This window comes from Pogoniulus pusillus, chromosome 8 (assembly GCF_015220805.1).
Source record: "Pogoniulus pusillus isolate bPogPus1 chromosome 8, bPogPus1.pri, whole genome shotgun sequence".
Taxonomy (NCBI): Eukaryota; Metazoa; Chordata; class Aves; order Piciformes; family Lybiidae; genus Pogoniulus; species Pogoniulus pusillus.
This window is the reverse complement of record NC_087271.1, coordinates 677,666-694,831: the sequence shown is the minus strand read 5'-3', so window position 1 is coordinate 694,831 and position 17,166 is coordinate 677,666. Positions and strand designations below refer to the sequence as shown.

At 52.2% G+C, this 17,166-nt stretch overlaps 1 long non-coding RNA gene across 2 annotated transcripts in view; it reads right to left on the bottom strand.

Annotated features, from left to right (window-relative positions):
• LOC135177249 (uncharacterized) overlaps positions 1–15,224 on the bottom strand; it is a 247,834-nt gene extending 232,610 nt beyond the window's left edge. For both annotated transcript variants that reach the window (XR_010302999.1, XR_010303000.1), the window contains exon 1: positions 13,724–15,224. This is a non-coding gene — a long non-coding RNA (uncharacterized LOC135177249). The remainder of the gene's footprint in view (positions 1–13,723) is intronic.
• Between the last annotated feature and the right edge of the window lie 1,942 nt (positions 15,225–17,166).

The following is a 17,166-nucleotide window of genomic DNA, read 5'->3' as shown; positions in this document are numbered from 1 at the left end:
CAAAGCACAAACATGAACTTTGTCTCCAGTGCACTGTTAGAGCCTGCCCATGATGTCTGCAGAGACAGCACTGCCTGAAACAAAGCCCTGTGTGTGTCCAAGATGGACCAGATTCTCAGCTGGACTCAGCTCTTTGAGTCCAAGGAAGTCTCCTCTAAATCTGTGTGCTGGCAGTGAAAGACACAACAGTAGAAGGTAACAACCCTGCCCTGATCTCAGGCAGTGCTCTGAATCAGAAGGTATCTCATGCTATGGAGGCTCCTACAACAGAGGAGCTCCTCCTCCAAGCTTAAAAGCATCCCAAAACTTCTCACAGATGAAGTTTCACATTCAGTTTTACATTCAGAATGAGGCCCTGCAAAAAGCCTCTGTGCTGCCTGGGGCAGGGTCCAACTCTCCATCACTCTGCTAAGTGACTCCAAAAGTCTCCAGAAGTTGCTGCTGGGGACAGCCAGGACAGAAGCAGTGCCCAGGGAAGGCAGGAACCAGGCTTTAACCACAGAGAATCGGCCATGAGTGATTTTGTGCATTGGAGTTTGGCTCTGAGGAAGCCTTGTCTCTGCAAATCACAGGATCACAGCACTTTAGAGGCTGGAAGGGACTCCAGAGGTCATCCAGTCTAACCACCCTGCCAAGGCAGCATCCCCTAGGGCAGGTCACACAGGGATGCATTCAGGTAGGTTTGGAAAGTCTCTGGAGAAGGAGACTCCACAACTTCTCTGGGCAACCTGCTCCAGGGCTCTGACACTCTCATTGTGAAGAAGTTTCTCCTCCTGTTGAGCTGAAACCTTCTCTGCTCCAGTTTGTAAAGATCACAATCCCTTTCTACCATGCTGAGGGAACAGTCCATTGACAAGGCTCAGCCTCTCCTCCACTACCCCATCCCTAAGGCTGCCTGCACAGCAGCCAGCAGAGCCAAGCTGCTCTCCCTGGGAAGTGGTGCCAAGAGGAATCTCTCACCAGCAGGAACAGACTCTGCCACCCCTGAAGCCCAGGCACAGAGAGGAAACCCTCTTCACACAGAGTTTGCCTTCCTCAGAGGGAGGCCTGCAGGATCCCACATCACTCACATGCCCACCTGTTCAGGCTCCTTAGATCTGCTTCTTTCCATCTGGAAAAGCAACCTGACAAGTCTCTATTTCAAGCAAGCAGCAGCATGTCAGCCCTGCTGCACAACCCATGAGGCACTAACTTCAAAAGCCACGAACCTTACTCCTCGCTCCTATCACAGGGCCTTTTTTTTTGGCTACATGGGGAGCAGGAGTGCTCTGAACCCAGGCTGAACTTCATCTCCTAAACAGCCCCAAACTCAAATCCCTGCTCCAAGTACTTCCAAACTGCAGGGCAGGTTGTGTCTGGCTTATGTCTCTCGGTCCTGAGCGTGCCAAGTCCTGCAGCTCCGAGCAGGTCGCTGGCACCCCCCCAGCAATCGGTGCGCTGGCTACCGGCCCCCGGGCAGGAGAGGCAGCACCGCACGGCTGACACTGCAGCACGGTCACCGCGGGTGAAGGGCAAGCAGTGCCAGGGCAAGCAGTGCCAAGGGCGGACAGCCTGGCAGAGGGCGGTGGGTGGCGGCAGGCTGGGGCTGGGAGCGTTGGATGCCGAAGCGGAGATGAAGCAGAGCGGGAGCCGCGACCCGCCCGGCCGGGGGGGCCTATAGCCTGTCCAACAACGCCCTCTGGTGGCAGCGCTCCTTGCGGCTCCTTCTCTCCTAACGGCAGCAGCGGCTCACTGCGTACAGAAACATCGGCTGCGAGGCTGTCGCCTGAAGCTGCAGGGTCAGCCTATGCTTTTGGTCCAGCTGAAGCGTGAGAACGGCGCAGGACTTGCCCGTGGCTACCTGCAGGCTTGCCCAGGCTGGTTGTCAACAGTTAGAGCCACACAAGCTCATCACCCAGCAAGGAGCCTGCCACATGGGCAATGTCCTCCATGCAGCTGGTGAGCAGGAGTCCAAGGCTGGCTTCCAAACCTGGCTAGTTGCACTGGGGGGGAAACCAAACCAAACCCATCCAAAACCCCACCCCCCAAACCCTCCTTCAGCTGCTTTCCATTTCAGCTGCAAAGAAAATTCTAGTTCAAAAGGCCTGACCTCAGAAAGGTGTAAACCACTCTAAAAATACCAAGTGGCTACTTGGAGTGAACTCAGGCTTGGAGAGCCCTTGGCTAATGCAGAACCCAGCAGCTTTCTGCTGGCAGTGAGCTTGCAAGGCTGTGGAAAGAAGCAAGGCTGGGCAGAAGGGCAGGAGATTGTCACTCTCAGATGGCTGCTTTCTCACCAGAACAGCGGCAAGGAGATCACAGCCATCAGACCCCTGACACACCTGAACAGGCACTGCATGGCAGACTGTCAAAGAAAAGATGTCACAAAGCTCAGAAACCACAGAGGTGACACATACAGCCTCCTGAAGGGAGGGATGAAGTAAGCGTTAGATGAGATCCAGCAAGTCCCTGTGCGGGAGGTTAGACTTTGACACTGACTCACGGTGTGGGCACAGTCCCTGGGCACTTCTCAGCCAGTGACAGCACAGAGCAGGCAGCACCAGGGTGGTGCAGAAGCAGAGCTACAGGCACACGGAGCCATCTGCACCACCAGGGGAGGTGTCCCCTCCGGTCAGGCAGGCAGGAGAGGTGAGACATTTGGGATCTCAGTACCTTTCTAGTCTGGTGTGGTGAGAGTGTTTTTTCTAGACGTAGCTCTGTGGCTCCATGTGCATCTAGATGGAAGGGGAGAGATCCATCAACTCCTGCAGCCCCAGGACTTCCACTTTACAGCGTGTCCTGTGGCACTCTGACCCAAGCCCTGCCTACTGCTGTCTGCTGCACCTTCCAGAGTGCATGTGGTGAGCACAAATACAGAATCAGAGAGTCAGCCAGGATGGAAGAGAGCTCCAAGCTCAGCCAGCCCAACCTAGCACCCAGCCCTGCCCAACCAACCAGACCATGGCACTAAGTGCCCCAGCCAGGCTTGGCCTCAACACCTCCAGGCACAGCCACTCCACCACCTCCCCGGGCAGCCCATTCCAATGCCAATCACTCTCTCTGCCAACGACTTCCTCCTAACATCCAGCCCAGACCTGCCCTGGCACAACTCCAGACTGTGTCCCCTTGTTCTGTTGCTGATTGCCTGGCAGCAGAGCCCAACCCCACCTGGCTACAGCCTCCCTGCAGGCAGCAATGAGCTCTGCCCTGAGCCTCCTCTGCTGCAGGCTGCACACCCCCAGCTCCCTCAGCCTCTCCTCACAGGGCTCTGTTCCAGGCCCCTCACCAGCCTTGCTGCCCTTCTCCAAACACCTTCCAGCACCTCAACATCTCTCTGCAATTCAGGACCCCAGAACTGGACACAGCACTCAAGGGGTGGCCTGAGCAGTGCTGAGCACAGGGGCACAAGAACCTCCCTTGTCCTGCTGCCCACACTGCTCCTGAGCCAGCCCAGGATGCCATTGACTCTGCTGCCCACCTGGGCACTGCTGCCTCAGCTTCAGCTCCTCTCTACCAGCACCCCCAGTTCCCTCTCTGCCTGGCTGCTCTCAGCCACTCTGGCCCCAGCCTCTAGTGCTGCTTGGGGTTGTTATGGCCAAAGTGTAGAACCCTGCACTTGGCCCTATTCAATCTCATCCCATGGCCTCTGCCCACTCATCCAGCCTGGCCAGATCCCTCTGCAGGGCTCTCCTACCCTCCAACAGCTCCTCAGCTGCTCCTAGCTTGGTGTCATCTACAAAGTTACTGATGCTGGACTCAATCCCCTGGTCCAGAGCATCAATAAAGACATTGAACAGGGCCAGGCCCAGCCAGCTCTTGACCCAAGACTGCCAAGTCAGATCAGGTTTCCTTGCTGACAGCAAGTATTTTGACAGAAGGCAAAACAAAAGAACTCTGAGCAGCAGCTAACTTTTTGCTAGCCTCCCTTTTCCTGCTGTACCACAAAATTCCAGCAATGCAAGAAGGAGATTGTGCAGGTTAATGAGGTTCTCCAGGACATAAAAAGGGTTACCCACAATGTCAGACACTGCCAGTACAAAACCACCCACACAAGGGCAGGAACAAGCACAACAAGGCCTCCAGAGGAAATGGCCCCAAGTAACACCAGGAAAGGTTTAGGTTGGCTATTAGGAAAAAATGCTTCCCCAAAAGGCTTGTCAAGCCCTGGAACAGGCTGTCCAGGGAAGTGGTGGAGGCACCATCCCCGGAGGGATTTAAAGATGTGTGGAGGTGAACAGGGCCTGGCAGTGCTGGGTTAATGGTTGGACTTGATGACCTTGGAAAGGTCCAGTGCAGAGCCACAAAGCTGCTGAAGGCAGTGGAACATGCCCCAGTGAGGACAGGCTGAGGGAGCTGGGGCTCTGCAGCTTGGAGCACGTTGCTAAAGATGTGAAGGGCAGAGTCAGAAGGACAGAGCCAGGCTCTGCTCAGGGCTGTCCAGTGGCAGGACAAAGGGCAGTGGGTGCAAGCTGGAGCAGAGGAGGTGCCATGGGTACAGAGGGGACAGCTTTTTCCCTGTGAGAGTGCCAGAGCCCTGCAGTAGGTTGCCCAGAGAGGCTGTGGAGTCTCCTTCTCTGGAGGCACTCAAAACCCACCTGGATGTGTTCCTGTGTGACCTGCCCTGGCAGTGGGGTTGGACTGGATGATCTTTTGGGACCTTCCAACTCCTAACATTCTGTGATTCTGTGATTTTAAAGGTCCTCTCCAATCAAAACAATTCCACTATTCTTTGACCCTAACATGCAGGGAAAATGTGTGGATACAAACCCACCAGAGCCCATTCGCTAAGACACCTGTACCGAGCAGCCCAGCGCTCAGCTCCACACTAAATCCCCTGGGCAGCAGCTAAAGATGGGGTCTGAGCTACACTATCCCAAAGTGCTGAGATAAAGTCCAAGATGTCTCTTCCAAACAAGCCTTTGTTCCCACATTGCTGCCCCATCTCATCTGCAGTGTGAATTCTCTGAACAGTTCAAGTCATAATTGTGATTTTCCAACATTTACATAGAACTTTTATCTCCAAAAGAAATAAACCCAAACACAAAATCCAGATCAAACTCTCCCACCACATCTTCAGCAACCCAGCCAAGCAGATTCCTGCTGTTCCCATGCTCTGGTTGATTGGCTAGGGCTGGGGGTAGGTTGGACTGGATGAGCTTGGAGGTCTCTTCCAACCTGGTTGATTCTATTCCATTCTATTCTGTTCTGATCTGTTCTGTTCTGTCCTGTTCTACTCTATTCTGTCCTGTTCTACTCTGTGCTGTTCTGTTCTACTCTGTGCTGTTCTGTTCTACTCTATCCTATTCTGTTCTGTTCTATTTTACTCTATTCTCACACGGCTTTCTTGCGCACTCAGAAGCTCTTTTTCCCCACAAACGATTTCCTGTGGTGCTGAAGCTGCTCCTGTGAGGTCCTGGAGGGGAAGCTGGCTTCACCTACATGTCTGTGTGTCTGACCGAGTTTGTAAGCCGCAGCACCTCTCTGACTGTCCCCGCGGCTACTCCAGCACGGCAGGATCCTCAGCCCAGAGGGCCGAGAGAGGGCACTGCATCCTGCAGATACAGCCAGCAGCTCTCCGGGAAAGCAGCAGTTTCGTTTCCTGGCTGCAAGCACATAGCAGCAGCCTCGTTTCTCAAGGCACCTAGGCGCATGCTACCCGTTTGGAGTGAGTCTGCGTCTGCCTACCCCCACCTGAGTCCTCTGGGCAGCCCTAACCAAGCTGGACACTGAGGGGCAGGTCTCGAAGTTCCCTCAGCTTCGGAAGCCCCAGGAGTCAGGCAGCAGAGCCACGTTCCGCTGAGGACAGAGCAAGCAGCTTGCCTGTTAGTCACCAGCAAATCCCCACGTGGGAAGGTAAAAGGCAGTCAGGTGCCGCAGGAACCCAACTACATTAATCTGCCTCTTGGCAGGCTTTAAAGAGTGAGGTAATTCCAGACCTTACAGGACAGCTGCAATGGAAGCAGGTTGCTCCATCTGCTCTCGGAAGAGTGTTTGAGAAGTAGAGACCAAACTCCACGTGCCTGGGACTGGACTGCCCCAGGGCAAGAGCCACCGCCTGCTGCACACCAGGCTGGATCTGCTGCAGACAGGAGCAAAGGCTGGAGAGGAGACTGTGCAGCAGCACAGGAGCCTCTCTCCACCCTGAGGTGGGAGATGATGCTGTAAAAGGCAGAGCTGATGGGAAAACCGTGAGCTGCTTCTGCCCTCCAGCTCCTGCTCCCACAAACCCAACGCATCATGAAGAGAGCACTCAGGCTCAGAAGTGGATTATGTTCAGCTCTGCCACTAACCTCATTTGTAGTCCTGGAGAGATTCTCCCCTCCTGGTGGGGATTACCCTTAAATGAGAGCACCAGCTACAGAGGTGGGAATCTCCCTGCACGTTTATAAATAGCTCATCTATGCCTTCCACAGGAGGGCAAATGCCAGTAAGGAGCTTTAACGGCAGCCCCAGCAACAACAGCAGCAGCAACGTGTCCAACGTGTCCTTATTTCCAGCATCCATCACACCAACAGAGACAATAAAACCTGGAAGAAGCCCCAGGACACTGCCAGTTAGGGAATGCCAGCCAGGCCAAAACATAGTCAAGATCAGTAGTTCTGAGTCTGTGAAACAGGCTGGGCAAGTCACATGAACTGAGCACAGGAGTGGCACCTCTGGTCCCCACCTTGTTCTCCCCACAAGCCTGGACCACATCTGGCATGTTTTCCAGACCAGGCTGTGGCCCTGCTCCTGCCCACACGCCAGGCAGAGCTCATACCTTGCCAAACAGTTTTGTACAGATCACAGTGTGGGAGAGAGAGGGTTTTGGGGCACCAATAGAACAAGCCCATCCTGGCTGTGGAAGCAAAGCGATTCGTCACCACTAACATCAGTGTCCTGTGGCCAGGCCTCCCAGTGTCACTTGTGTGCAGAGACCCAGGGCTGCAGCACCTCTGCTCTGAGCACAGCCTGAGGGAGCTGCCCTTGTGCAGCTGGAGAAGAGAAGGGATCCTACAGGAAGGCTGCAGAGGGACTTCTCATCAGAGTGTCTGGAGACAGGACAAGAGGGAATGGTTTGGAGCTGAGGCAGAGCAGGGTTAGGCTGCAGCTTAAGTTATTCAGGATGAGGGTGGTGAGACTCTGGCATAGGCTGCCTCCTGCCTGGGGGTGCTGAAGGCCAGGCTGGATGGGGCCTTGAGCAGCTGAATCTAGTTGGGGTGTCCCTGCCCGTGGCAGGGAGGTTGGAGTAGATGATCTCTAAGGTCCCTTCCAACCCGAGCCATTCCGTGATTCTATTATTGTGTGACATGAGCTGTGCCACTTGCCTGGGCCACCATTTGAGAGACAAACACCATGGCCACCACCTTTCCTGTAGAGCATGAGCAAGTGCAGCAAGCAGAGCCCAGGCAAGGCCCACCCTTGAGCACAGAGGTGAAGTTAGCTGGATGGATGACCTGCAGCCCAACAGCAGCAGCTGCCTGCTCTGTAGGCTGTGTTTATCAAGCTGGCATTTCTACCTCAAATCCTACAAGTCAGGAAGGCTTTGCTAGATGATCTGATAAGCATCCTCTCCAGGAGCTCTGGTTCAGCTGCTGATACCAGTCTTGCCCCAACACTGCTAGAGATTCAGTTGCCTTTAAGCAAGCAGGGTTTGAGTTACTGTGCTGTCTCTGCTTTGGCTCATTTGTCACTGCAATAAAAACCCAAACAGTGTAAAACAGAGGAAGTGTTTGCAGGCCTGCTGCACACACAACACCCTGGTTTTCACTGAGGTCTCTAGCACTGACAGAGTGAACCTCAAATTCAAGATCCAGCCTGCCCCACAGAAGAGGCCTTCCTGCTGCAGGACAGCATTCATCATTGCCCAGCAACATCAGGATTTAGAGACTAGCCAGAGCCTACAGCACCAGGTGCTGCATGAATAAACAGCCCCTGCTCGGGAGCCTTCAACACAGGCAGGACGTGGACCTGATGGAGCAGGTCCAAGGAGGGCCATGAAAATGATCAGAGGGCTGGAGCACCTCTGCCATGAGGACAGGCTGAGGGAGCTGGGGGTGTTCAGCCTGGAGAAGAGGAGGTTCCAGGGAGACCTAATAGAGGCTTCCCAGTACCTGAAGGAGGTTACAAGAAAGCTGCAGAGAGATTGTCTCCAAAGGCCTTCAGTGATAAGGTGAGAGGCAATGGCTTCATACTAGAGAAGAGCAGATTTAGATTGGATGTTAGGAACAAGTTCTGCACCATGAGGGTGCTGGAACACTGCAGCCGGTTGCCCAGGGAGGTACTTGTGGCCCCATGCCTGGAGATACTCAAGGTGAAGTTCGACAGTTAATGGCAGAGAGAGTGATTGCCACTGGAATGGGCTGCCCAGGGAGGTGGTGGAGTCGCCGTGCACCTGGCTGGGGCACTTAGTGCCATCGTCTGGTTGCTTGGCCAGGGCTGGGTGCTAGGTTGGGCTGGATGAGCTTGGAGGTCTCTTCCAACCTGCTTGATTCTATGATTCTGTGATTCTACATTAAAGACACTAAAAAGGGGGAAAGAGTTCTCCCACCACAGCCCCTCTGCCTAAGCAGCCCTGGATTTTTCAGCCGGGATAATCAGTTTTCACCTCTCCCACCTCCACATGCCTGCATGGGGCTGCTGGCGCCAAGCAGCTGCAGTGTTCCAGTACAAACTCCTGGCAGCAGGACACGGCTCCAGGTTTCCACAGCACCGAGGGCAAATGAGGTGATGTTTGGATCAGGAGGTGCCTCTCAAGGGCAGTCCAGGAGCTGTGCACCAGTCTTTAACATAAACCAGGGGGTTGTGCTGATTTAAACCCAGCACCACACAGGCCTGTGCTGCCTTGGAACAGAGTAAATTTAAAGACAGAAAGAAACCAGATTGTAAACCAGTTTCCATTGGGGGAGTCTCTCCCTCAGCAGACTCCTTCCCACCTATTCTGTGCCTCACTAATTAGAGCTTAAAAATCCTCCAGCTTCACAGACTTGTTTCTCAAGCTTCAGTGCAGAAGGCAGACAATGAGAACCTGAAGGAGCAGATCTTTCTTTAAAGGTCAAAAGCTAATTCAGAAGGAATCTGCACAGGGCAAAAAGCCAGCAAGGAGCTCCCTGTTGCTCTATCACATTGCTGTGCCACGTTTCAGCCTCCATCAAGGAAACAAAGCCAGCTGCTTTTGTTCCTGGATAGCAGACCCACAGGCACTCCAGAGAACAGCCTTCCCCTCGGAGCCCTGCATGTTACTACAGGCACTGCTGCCACATTGCACCGCCTTTAGCTAGACTGATGTAGTTTTAAGCTGAGCATAGCCTATCAACCTTGAACTCCCTGTGCTGCTTCCTACCTGCCTAAACAGCCTCCATGCTGCTCCCCCTACAGCCCCCCCCCCCCCCCCCCCACGTTTACAATGAATCCACAGGATCACAGAATTGTCAGGGCTGGAAGGGACCTCAGGGATTAGCCAGTTCTAACCCCCTGCCATGGGCAGGGGCGCCTCACACTGGAGCAGGTTGCCCACATCCACATCCAGCCTGGCCATAAACACCTCCAGGGATGAGGCTTCCACCACCTCCCTGGTCAATCTTTTCCAGTCTCTCACCACCCTCATGCTGAAGAACTTCTTCCTAACATCCAATCTGAATCTCCCTACTTCTAGTTTTGTTCCATTTCCCCCAGTCCTATCACTACCCAACACTCTAAATCTGAAGTCCCTCCCCAGCTTTCTTGTACCCCCCTTCAGATACTGGCAGGCCACAATAAGGTCTCCTGGAAGCCTTCTCTTCTGCAGACTGAACAGCCTCAACTGTCTCAGCCTGTCTCCACAGGAGAGGTGCTCCAGCCCTCTGATCATCCTCATGGTTCCAGCACATCCAAATCTCTCCTGCAATGGGGGCTCCAGAACTGCATCAATTCACAGCTCTGCTGACTGCAGTAAGACTGCAAGGTCTGTAAGCAGTGGATTGGATCAGCAAACAAGACTGGGACTACAGGAGGACAAAAGCAAAGCACCCAAAGGCTGCCCTGAAAATTGTGTGGTGCCTCAGAGATTTGCTCAGCAGAACACCACCACCACAAGTTTCCATTTCAGGTTGCTTCACCCCTGAAATGTCACTGCCCAAGCGTGCCCTGCACACACTGAGCTCTGCAGCCAGCGGTTACCTCAAGTTTCCTCAGCTAACTTGGCTGAAGGAGAGAGTGACCCTTCAAGTGCCTGCCCCTGGGTGGGTCTCTCAGGGTGCTGCTGCAGTGTGACACCAAATATCCTGTTTGCATCACTTCTCCCCTTCACCAGCAGCTCAGCCAGGGCCACTCCAGCATCAGAATGACTTCTGTCCTTGCAGCTCAGATGCTGGACTCACACATTAACATGCCATTGATCTAAACTGGCAGTGAAGAACTGTAGCCAGCTTAGGGAGAGAAAAGACCTTGAAAAGAAGACTTCTACCTACGACCATACACACTACCAATGGATTAGTCATAACTGCATTTTTTTTCAGGGCACTGTTCCAAGTCTGATTTTACTGAATGGCCTCACTCTGCATTTCTACATCTCAGTGCTTTCAGCTTCTTTCAAAGTTCAGCCCTAGCTTTCCTTTCCACAGCCTGGGGAGCCTGTTTCAGGAAGAATGAACCTCCTTGCAATTGTTTGGTTTTCCAGCCCAGAGCTGTGGAGATGTGTTGTGAGACCTGGGAGAGATGGTCTGAGTCAAAGAGCTGGAACAAACTGAGAGAGCAAGGCCGAGGGGGCAGATCTGCTGAGCCTCTGGAGTCAGCTGCCCTCTCCTTTCAGTCCTGTTTCCCGCAGCGCACCACTCCACTCCTTTCACACTCACGTCATGCTGCTTCCATTCAAGGCAAACAGTGTGAAACTTCATTCCTGCATTCAGGAGACCAGCAGGTATCCAGCTTCTGCTGCCCCAAACCGGTCATGCCTCAGCTCCTGTTCCCTTTGGACGCTAGAACAACAGCGGCAACAGGCTTGCTGGAGGAGGCACATCAGCACTGCCAGATCTGTCCACCTTTCTCCTGTCCCATTCAGCTCCACTATGGTTTGCAGCAACAGTAAAAATTAATACATGTGGAGGAGCTAATGATAGGCCTCCATCCCCTTAAAGGGCTTGTTAGATAACTCATCTTAAAAGCACTGTATTAGAGCTAAACATTGTAATTATGATTAGCAGGGCACATGAGTCCCAGCTGGAAACCGAAGTGAACTGCCTCTTTGCAAATCACTGCTGACAGCAGGCCTTGCCTTGGCACTTACCCCAGCACAAATCTCCCTTCTAGCTGCCCAAAAGCTGTGGAGGCAGCAAAAAACCTCCTAACACAGATAAAAAGTAGATTGCATGAACCTTGTGTCTGCTGAAGGCTTTGCTTTGTGTGAAGCTGCACAGCTACCTGAGCTGCCAAATGCATCTGCGCGGTGAGATGGCTGAGAGGGGATCTTACCAGTGCCTAGAACCAGCTGAGGGCTGGCTGTCAGGTGCAGGCTCACTGTGATGGTGCTCAGTGCTAGAGCAAGGAACAGTGGCTGTAAGTTGGAACATAGGAGGTTCCCCCTCAACAGGAGGAGAAACTTCTTTACACTGAGGGTGCTGGAGCATTGGAGCAGGCTGCCCAGAGAGGTTGTGGAGTCTCCTCCTCTGGAGACTTCCAAAACCCATTTGGATGCATTCCTGTGTGGCCTGCCCTAGGTGACCCTGCTCTGGAAGAGCGATTGGACTCGATGATCTCTGGAGGTCACTTCCAACCCCTAGCATTCTGTGATTCTATGATCTACTTTGTTACTTGCCAACTGCAGCTGCACTTCTCAAGGGGTTCACATAGTTCTCTACATAACCTCTCTGCTAATGGCAGCCGAGCACCATTCATCAATATCTACAGATAAGAAATGTGATTTGCCAGGGGGCTTTGCACTATCTGGTCCCTGAAGCACTTTCTTAAACCCCACCTATTACATTTAGCTATATATAAAGCAGAAGCAGGAAACTGTAAGAAACTGGGTGGGACAAGGAATAAAAGGAAGGAAGGAAAGATAAAGTCATTCCAGAAAACCTAAACTAATTCTTGGCAATCCTCTACAAAAGCTGGGTTCTGTGATAGCTCAGCTACTCTCTTCAGGTAGTATTCTTTACCCCAACACCCAGCTATGCTAAAAAGCAAGAAGTGCCTTGCCCACACAAACCACAAGATTAGGGACCCCTTATTGCTCTTGTTAGTGCTTGGTATGTTTTGGGGTACAGGGACAAGATATTTCCCACCAGCAAGTTACTCCCTTGTCTCCACAGAGTAGTGAGGTTTCCTGCAAGACAGTATCACTTGCTTTGCTGCCTCTTCTGATAAGCTAATTCAAGGCTATACCAAATATGTGTCTACCCTGCAGCCTGTGCAGCGTGCTTCTGTTCATCTGGTAGACAAGACAAAGGCTTCACCTTACAGTCCGGAGATCCAGCTATATTAGGTGCCCAGTCCCAAACTATTAACATCAGAGGGAAAAAAACAAATGTGTTTTCCCCTTCCAGGCAAAGGAGCTGGATTTCAGACAGGCTCACCCACACTCTTCATTCAGGCAACAACTGCAAAGGAATCTCTTCCAGCTGCTCTAACTCCAGTTCTCATACAAGTCCTTTTGTGCTGCAGTGGAGCCCTGTAGTTCAATTCTGTCCTGGTTTCCCATATTTAGTCATTACTTATGAAAGATTTATGAGCAGTGAGTTTTAGCTTGTATGGAGCTTCCCTTGGCAATGTATTCCTCTGGTACTCCTAACAAAGTATGGAGGAAACTCTTTACCCTGTGTACAAATGCAATCAAAGATTGAGTGGCACCACACGAAACTCTGCATTGCCTTCTATGTAACAGCTGTGGCTGGGAAGGTAAGGGAAAGAAACAGAACCAGGGCAGCAAAGGATGCTCCCAATTACATGACAGATTTTGTCTCCAATTCCCCAACAGCTGTAAACAGAGGAAACCTCCAAGCTCAGCAAGCCAGAGAGCCACCTCTTAGCCTGTCTGGCCGCATGTGTGTGTTCCACCAGCACAAAAGAGCAGCTTCTCTTTGAGGAAAACCTCTGCATTTGCTGCTTAGTGAGCTTGCAAACACAGGACTGCCTTTACAAGGGGTGGATGAAGAGAAGCTCTGTCAGTTAAAAAGACAAAATAATTCAGCACTCCTACTGCAGCACCTGCGCAGAACTGACTGCAACTCTCCAGCAAACTCTACCTGGCAGCTCCATGGCCAACACAAAAAGTGTTGGAGCCAGTCCAGAGGAGGCCACAAAGATGCTCAGAGGGCTGCAGCAGCTCTGCTCTGAGGACAGGCTACAAGAATTGGGGCTCTGCAGGCTGAAGAAGGCTTCCAGGAGACCTTGGAATGGCCTTCCAGTATCTGAAGGGGGCTACAGGAAGGCTGGGGAGGGACTATTGACAGGGTCTGGCAATGACAGTACGAGGAGGAATGGGTTTGAACTGGCAGAGGGGAGATTGAAACTGGATTTTAGGAAAGGGTTCTTGACAGTGAGAGTGGTGAGACACTGGCACAGGTTGCCCAGGAAGTTGTGGAGCACAAAAGCACCAAATGTGATCTTCAATCAGGGCTTCTGTGCTCCACAACCTCCCTGGAGGTGTTCAAGGCCAGGTTGGATGAGGCCTTGAGCAACCTGTTCTGGTGGGAGGTGTCCCTGCCTATGGTGGGGGGTTGGAACTGGCTGATCCTTGAGGTGCCTTCCAACCTAAACCATTCTATGATGTCACAGCATGACCACTTACAAAAACTGCTGTTTCTGATCCAGATGGTCTCTCTTCTGTAACACAGGGCTTCCTTGTGTCCACACATGCTTAAGGATGCACACAGGATGCATGCTGTAGACAGTAACTACCTTCCATAAGTCAAATAACTAGCAAATGTGTCAAATCACACTGGCAACTACACAGCTGCAAACTCCAAGGTATCCAAAGGCAGATCTTCAGCATATTTGCTCCTTGCTTCAATTTCTTTCCGTCTCTTGTCTCCTTGCACTTCCTGGGACGCAGGGAACTGCTTGAAAGACTCCAGCACAGAGCCACAGAGCTGCTGAAGGCAATGGAACATCTCCCTGTGAGGACAGGCTGAGGGAGCTGGGGCTCTGTAGCTTGGTGAAGAGGAGCCTGAGGGGTGCCCTTGGTCATGTTGCTACAGATGTGAAGGGCAGTGTTGGGAAGACAGAGCCAGGCTCTGCTCAGGGATGTCCAAGGGGCATTGGGTGCAAGCTGGAGCAGAGGAAGTGCCACAGGAACAGAAAGAAAAACCTTTTCTCTGTGAGGGTGCCAGAGCTCTGGAGCAGGCTGCCCAGAGAGGCTGCGGAGTCTCCTTCTCTGGAGGCATTCAAAACCCACCTGGATGTGTTCCTGTGTGATCCTGCCCTGGCAGGAGGGGTTGGACTGGATGATCTTTTGAGGTCCCTCCCAACCCCTAACAGTCTGTGACGCTGTGATTCTCTCACTGCTTCTCTTGTTCTCAGACAAGTTTGCTCTGCTTCTCCTTGCAACGTCTCTCCAAGTGACAACACATGAAAAACACTTGCAGACTGAGACTGCCAGGCTGAGTAAGTGCTGAAAAAAGACGCACCCATTCTTTCACTGAGCAGGAACGCAGGGCCTTGTGCCTTAAGCAGCCCCAGGGGAGATGCTGTCAGTGCAGCAAAGATGCTGTATAAACTAATTTTAGCACACCTCACTGTCAGTTATATTGGGCTGCTGTGTCCAAGTGTGGCCCTTACATATTGGGAAAGGCAAATTCCCTTCCAACTTCCTTCAAGGCAGCTGGGCATAGGTAACTTAACAGAAAGCATTCTCTTCTTTCTTAGTCACCTGGGATCACAATCACTTCCTCCATTACTTCTGGTATGTTTTCATTAGTTAGCTCAGCAGAAACTTACAGGAGCACTTCCTTGAATAAAACCTGAAGGCAATAATGGCATTTCATAAAATACCTTACTTTTTCCTGCCATTTTTCCCCATTCATAGGGGAAAATGATGCCAGCTGACTTCACCAGGCTGTGAAGATTAAGCCATGCTTCAGAAATGAGGAAGTGTCATTTCAGTGCTGGCCACATGTGAGTCAATATTCAGCATATTAACTGAATGCATTTGAGGTGCTGGAACTTTCCTGAAGCCTGCGAGCCTGAGCCATAACAGTTTCTTTTATAACTGGAGACCAGAGGCAATGAAAGGCTTTCCTTAGATCCAGGAGCTGAAGCGGGGAGTCATATGCACGTTACCTCCGTCCCAATGAACGTCAGCCTGCAGGAATGAAAAATAACATGAAAATCAGAGAAAGCCAGGGACAAACCAGCAAGATGAAGGAGCCTTAGGGGTACAAAAGGAACATGGCAGCACTGGTAACATACTGCAACCCAAAAACTAACCCAAAACCTTTCCAGTCCAACAGACTGATCCATCAGTTTGTCTCTTTGGAGCGTGTCCAGAGAAGGAGCACAAGGATGAGCAGAGGGCTGGAGCTGCTCTGCTATGAGGACAGGCTGAGACAGTTGGGGTTATTCAGTCTGGAGAAGACAAGGCTCTGAGGAGACCTTATTGTGGCCTGCCAGTATCTGAAAGGGGCCTACAAGAAAGCTGGGGAGGAACTTTTTAGGGTGTTGGGTAGTGATAGCACTGGGGGGAATGGAGCAAAACTAGAAGTGGGAAGATTCAGATTGGATGTTAGGAAGTTCTTCAGCATGGGAGTGGTGAGCGCCTCGAACAGGTTGCCCAGGGAGGTGGTGGAAGCCTCATCACTGGAGGTGTTTAAGGCCAGTCTGGATGTGGCTCTGAGCAACCTGCTCTAGTGTGAGGCGTCCCTACCCATGGCAGGGGAGTTGGAACTGGCTGATCCTTGAGGTCCCTTCCAGCCCTGACAATTTTGTGATTCTGTGATTGTTTCTACAGACAAAGTCACGAGCAGCAGCAGACCTTGAAAGCTCCTGTGGGTTAGATACCTCAGTACTGATGGTGTGCCCTGCACTCTCAGGTTTCCTGCTGGCTGAGTGTGATTTGTACCTCAGATTTCAGCACTTTCTAGGTTCCTAACCCCAGTGCTTTCAGTGAGTCAGCCACCGGTAACACGGAATAGTTTGCCAGAAGCCTTAAAGACAAATGTATGTATGCAGATAACAGCACTCATCTTGACAAATCTCTTTATCTGCATCCTCCTTCCTCCTTTTTTCTCTGGCCATAGAAAAGACATGACTAAAATGAGGTGGTGACTTTTGCCGGGGAGCTCGCCAGGAGATCCAGACCTCCTGATGGATCTGCAGTGCCAGAGTGCACTAAATGGTTTGTAAGAAATGCACACGCCTTCTTTTCAGCTTTGGGCATTAGTAATACACCTAAATTTTTGCTCTCTGATTGCACTGTTCCTCCTTCGGTACAGATTTGCATCTCTCTCTTGCTACACTGTAGGCTTAAAGGACACATTTCCACAGAGGAGTATGCTGGGAGCTGGCAGCGACGGCAGTGCACTGCGAGCGTGCTCCTGTGAACCACATCCTCTGCTGCAGCAGGCAAAACGCTGCTGCTCACCCCCTGTGCTCCAGGACTTGCTGCCCTGGTGCCACTCACAAGTTGGGCTGTCTCCTACAGAACTCATTCTACCCAAGGAAAGGTTGGATGGATGATCCTTGAGGTCACTTCCAACCTGGAATTCTCTGGGCTTCAGGGCTACATTTCAATATCTGAAGGGGACCTCTATGAAGGCTGGGGAGGGATTGTTTAGCAGGGCTTGTAGTTGGCAGGACAGTGGTTTAAACTGGAGCAGATTTAGGCTGGACACAAGAAGTTCTTTACAATGGGAGTGGTAAAATACTGGAACAAACTGCCCAGGAATGTGGTTGAGGCCCCATTCCTGGAGACACCCAAAATCAGACTCGATGTGGCTGTGGGAAGCCTGGGCTAGCTGGAGGTGTCCCTGCTGCTTGCAGGGAGGGTGGAGAAGATGACCCTTGTGGGTCCCTTCCAGCCCAGAATCACCGAATCACCGAGGCTGGAAAAGACCTCCAAGATCATCAAGGCCAGCCTCGAACCTAAGTCCCCTCTAAGTCTCCTCTTCTGCAGGCTGAGCACCCCCAGCTCCCTCAGCCTCTCCTCCTCAGCCCTCCAGCCCCCTCACCAGTCTCCTCGCTCTCGCCCGGACCCGCTCCAGCGCCTCAGTGCTCTCCCCGAAGCGCGGGGCCCAG